Raw genomic sequence first — 6,000 nt, 5'->3', positions numbered from 1 at the left:
CACCTGATGTGAGCAGAGGCAGTGATGCAAATCTACACATTGGGTGGAGCTTAGAGAATCCCGTGGAAGATGAGGAGAAAGGGTTGTATGAATCGGAGACCTTAAGGACTCCAGAAGAACACGGCCCACAGAATCAACTAAGCAAGACACATAGAGGCTCACAGAGACAGAAGCAGCAATCACAGAGCCTACATGGTCCTGCACAAAGTCCTCTGCAAGTATGCTTTGGTTGTTTAGCTTGGGCTTCCTGTGGAATTCCTAACAGTGGGAGTCTAGGTATCTCTGACTCTTTTGCCTGCTTTTTGGACCCTTTTCCTCCTTCTGGGTTGCCTCGTCCAGTCCTAATATGAGAGGATAGGCTTTTTTTTTTTTTTTTTTTTTTTTTTTTTTTTTTTTTTTTTTTTTACATTTCTGGAGATTTTTTTCTCCATTTTTTAAAATTTGAATTAGAAATAACAGGATTGTTTTACATGTTAATCCCAGTTCCCTCTCCCTCCCATCCTCCCCTGCCCCGCCCCAACTAGCATCCTTTCTACTCCCCAGGGAGGGTGTGGCCTTCCATAGGGGGTCTTCAGAGTCTGTCATATCCTTTGGAATAGGACCTAGGCCCACCCCTGTGTGTCTTGGCTCAAGGAGTATCCCTCTATGTGGAATGAGCTCCCAAAGTCTACATCTATACTAGGGATAAGTACTGATCCACTACAGAAGGCCCCACAGATTTCTGTGGTCCCCTCACTGTCACCCACATTCATCGTTCACTCTGTCTGGATCAGTCCCATGCTGGTTTCCCAGCTATCAGTCTGGGGACCAAGAGCTCCCCGTTGTTCAGGTCAGCTGTTTCTGTGGGTTTCACCAGCCTGGTCTGGACCCCTTTGCTCATCACTCCTCCTTCTCTGCAACTAGATTCCAGTTCAGTTCCGTGTTTAGCTATGGGTGTCTGCTTCTACTTCCACCAGCTGCTGGAGGAAGACGTGTTTGTCTTTTTGTGACTGGGTTACCTCACTCAGGATTGTTTCTTCTAGTTTCATCCATTTGCCTTCGGATTTCAAGATTTCACTGTTTTTTTTTTCCACTGAGTAGTACTGTATTGTGTAAATGTACCACATTTTCTCTATCCATTCTTCAGTTGAGGGCCTTCTAGGTTGCTTCCAGGTTCTGGCTATTACAAATAATGCTGCGATGAGCATCATTGAACAAATGGCCTATTTTTATTGGAACTTGAGGTGCCATGTTTGGTTGATTTCCCTGAGAGGCCTGAACTTTTATGAATGGAAAATGAGGAGCACTGAACTGGAGGAAAGGGGAGTTGGATTTAGGGAAGGCACTGGATGCATGGAAGTAGAGGGAGGGAGAACTGTGGTAGGGATGTATGAGAGAAGAAGGAATAAAAAGAGAAATGAATCTAAATTAACAGACTGGAGCTTGGAGCCTTGTATCAACAGCAAACATTGTCAGGCGTTTCCCTAGTGCAGAGTAGCCTCCATTAATTAGTGACTATTCGAATGAAGAAAAATTAACATTTACTTTGGAAGTTTTGAAAGTCAATAAGTGTTTCAGATAAATGAACTGTTTATTAACTAATTGCCTGAACTCACTGAAGCAAAATATCTAGTCTGTAGGCTCATTACGCCCTTAACTTCACAAAACTAACTCTCATTCTGTAATCCAATTTGGATATCTGAGTTTGCGTTTTTAGTTTCTATACCATAACATTAACTTTAATAATCTCTGATTATATAAATGTGCCTCCAATTTGGCACAAGGAAGCCATCAACTACCTGCACCTACAAAGCCCAGTAAGTTTGTCTCTGGATTATAGAACTATATAGAAGAGTTATTCAACTGAAAACTTTCTCACAAAAGTACCTTTTCTCTCTCTTTGGGAATCAGTACAACTAGTTTTACCTGAAATTTTTATCACATAGTTTTAATGAAGAAAATTTATATAATCCTCATGATACCAATTTTCAACGAGGGCGTACACTTTATGGAGAAAGTTGTCCAGTTGCAATAGGCCAAGCGTCCCAACCACAAGCTCCCTTTGGCACCACATTCATTTTCTTCCTGCTCTCTGCAGTTCCTAGAGTGCACCCCACCACACACAAACTCATACCCACTCAAGTGCCGCCACCAGCCCTAGGCACTGTCTGATGTTCTTTACAGAGGGATTCTTCCACACACTTCCCATCACCCCCACAGGGATCCTAAGAAGAGCTAATGATCAATTTACACTTAAAATGTGAACTTTTTATGGTTAACGATCTTGATCTTTGTATAAATATTTTTTATAAAAACAAAAACGAAAAAAACTTATATGACATTTTGGTGCCTTCTATCACTCATGACCATTATTATTAATGATGGTATTTGGAATTACAACTCTGGTTTAGCAGTTTTTCTCCTCTAAGAGATGATCAGCAGCAATGAAAGTTAGTTATGGTAAATCTCCTCTCCATTAAATGATCTCAGAAACTCTCATTCTATAACACTTAGACATCAGTACCTTTAATATTGAGTGTGTAAATGAATCCCTAAAGAATGCTGTTCAAATGGAAACTGAAGGATAGGTATTGAGTAGAGAACTCTAATATGCTCAAAGGGAATCCTTCACTTAGAATAATATTGCATGAGCTGTTTATTGTCGCTGCTCAGAGTCATCTGACACAAGCGACCTGCGTGCCGGACCAAGTTCGGTGCCGGGATCCGACACACCAAAGCCCGGGGAAAGCTCTGCCTCCAACTGCTGGCCCAGCGGGACCCAGCATGCCCGAACACTGCCAACACCAGGGTAACAGTGACACCTCCATCCATGAGAAGAGCACAGACATCAGAGTATTGGATCCGTTTGCATCTACCAGAAGAGAACTTTGATCCCACACCCGCCAGGAGAGCAAGAAACTCTTGCTACACCCACCAGAAGAAAGGATGAGAAGAGAACAAGGTAAAAGCACATCCAACAACAGAAAACCCAATATGACACCACTGGAGATTAGGAACCATACACCAGCAAGACCTGAACATCACGATGCAGATGAACCAGAAGAGAATGACCTTAAAAGCATCTTCATGAAAATGATAGAGGACCTCAAAGAGGACATGAGAAAATCCTTTAATGAAATGGAAGAAAAGAAACAAAAAAAAAAACACAAGATATCAACAAATCTCTCAAAGAAACAGTTCAAGCCTAAAAACTGAAATAGAGACAATAAAGAAAGCACAATCTGAGGCAATGCTGGAAATAGAAAAGCTGGTTAAATGATCAGGAACTACAGATGTAAGCATAACCAACAGAATACAAGAGATGGAAGAGAGAATCTCAGGAGTTGAAGACACACTAGCAGAAATAGATTAATCAACCAAAGAAAATCTTAAGTCCAACAAATCCCTATCACAAAATATCCAGGAAATATTGGATATTGTGAAAAGACCAAACCTAAGAATAATAGGTATAGAAGAATGTGAAGAAATCCAACTCAAAGGCGCAGAAAACATATTCAACAAAATCATAGAAGAAAACTTTCCCAACCTAAAGAAAGACATGCCAATGAAAATACAAGAAGCCTACAGAACACCAAATAGACTGAACCAAAAATAAGGTCTCCTCGACACATAATAATCAAAACAACAAACATACACAACAAAGAGAAAATATTAAGAGCAGCAAAGGAAAAAGGCCAAGTAACCTATAAAGGCAAACCTATCAGAATCACACGTGACTTTTCCATGGAAACTCTGAAAGCCAGGAGATCCTGGATAGATATTCTACCTACACTAAGAGACCATGGATGCCAGCCCAGAGTACTATACCCAGCAAAGCTTTCAATCATTATAGATGGAGAAAAGAAGATATTCCATGACAAAACCAGATTTAAACAATACATATCCACCAATCCAACCCTACAGAAAGTACTGGAAGGAAAACTGCAACCCAAGGAAGTTAACTACAACCAGAAAAACTTAGGCAATAGATAATCCCAACTTACCAACAGCTAAAAGGAAAAAGGGGCAGAATCCCACACATAATCTCACCACCATCACCAAATCAAAAACAAACAAGAATGAACAATAATCAATGGTCATTAATATCCATCTACATTAATGGTCTTAACTCCCCTATAAAAAGACACAGATTAGCAGAATGGATAAGAAGACAGAATCCTTCCTTCTGCTGCATACAAGCAACTCACCTCAACTTCAAAGAAAGACGGTACCTAAGAATTGAAGGTTGGGGAAAGATCTTCCAACCAAATGGACCCAAGAAACAAGCAGGAGTAGCAATCCTAATATCCAACAAATTGGACTTTAAACTAAAATCAGTCAAAAGAGATGAAGAAGGTCACTTACTACTCATCACAGGAGAAATCCATTAGGATGAAGTCTCAATTCTGAACATTTATGCTCCAAATACAAAGGCATCCACGTTTGTAAAAGAAACATTACTAAAACTCAAATCACACACAAAACTGCACACACTTATAGTGGGAGATTTCAACACCCCACTCTCACCACTGGACAGGAACACCAGACAGAAACTTAACAAAGGAACAAAAGAACTAATAGAAGTTATGGCGCAATTGGACTTAACAGATACCTATAGAACATTCCACCCAAATACAAAACAATTTACCTTCTTCTCAGCACCACATGGAACCTTCTCTAAAATCAACAACATATTTGGCAACATAGCAAACCTCAACAGGTACAAAAAATTAAAATAACCCCCTGTGTCTTATCAGAACACTATGCTTTAAAATTATAATTCAACAACAACACGAACTACAGAAAACCTACAAACTCATAGAAATTAAGTAACACCCAATTGCACAATTCATGGATCCAGGAAGAAATAAAAAAAGGAATTAAAAATTTCCTAGAATTCAATGAGAATGCAGACACAACATATCCAAACCTGTGGGATACTCTGAAAGCAGTGCTAATAAGAAAGCTCATAGCACAAAATGCCCACATGAAGAAACAGGAGAATAATCACACTAGAGAATTAACAGCACAACTGAAATCTTTAGAAAACAAAGAAGCCAATACACCATGGAGGAGCAGATGCCAGGAAATAATCAAATTGAGGGCTGAAATCAATAAAATGGAAACTAGGAGAACAATACAAAGAATCAATATAACAAAAAGTTGGTTCTTCGAGAAAATCAACAAGACAGACAAACCTTTATCTAAACTTACCAAACAACAAAGAGTGAACAAGCAAATTAATAAAATCAGGAATGAAAAGGGGGACATAACAACAGATAAAGAGGAAATCCAGAGAATCATCAGGTCATGCTTTGAAAACCTATATTCCTCAAAATTTGAAAATCTAAAGGAAATGGACAATTTTCAGGACAGATTTCACTTATCAAAATTAAATCAAGAACAGATAAGCAACTTAAATAGACCTATAACCCCTAATGAAATTGAAGCAGTCATTAGAAGTCTCCCAACCAAAAAAAGCCCAGGACCAAATGGCTTCAGTGCAGAATTCTACCAGAAATTCAAAGTACAGCTAATACCAATTCTCCTCAAAGTATTCCACACAATAGAAGCAGAAGGGTCATTAGCAAACTCTTTTTATGAGGCTTCAATAACCTTGATACCAAAGCCACACAAAGACACAAATAAGAAAGAGAACTACAACCAATATCACTCAAGAACATTGATGCAAATATTCTCAATAAAATATTGGCAAATCAAATCCAAGAACACATGAGAGAAATCATCCATCCTGATCAAGTAGGCTTCATCCCAGGGATGCAAGGATGGTTTAACATATGAAAATCCATTAATGTAATTCACCATATAAACAGACTGAGGAAAAAATCACATGATCATCTCACTAGATGCCAAAAAAGCCTTTGACAAAATCCAACACCCCTTCATGATAAAGGAGAAATCAAGGATAATAGGAACATACCTCAACATAATAAAAGCAATATACAGCAAGCAGACAGCCAACATCAAATTAAATGGAGAGAAACTCCATCCAATTCCTCT

This window comes from Cricetulus griseus, chromosome X (assembly GCF_003668045.3).
Source record: "Cricetulus griseus strain 17A/GY chromosome X, alternate assembly CriGri-PICRH-1.0, whole genome shotgun sequence".
Taxonomy (NCBI): domain Eukaryota; kingdom Metazoa; phylum Chordata; class Mammalia; order Rodentia; family Cricetidae; genus Cricetulus; species Cricetulus griseus.
This window is presented reverse-complemented; position numbering follows the sequence as displayed.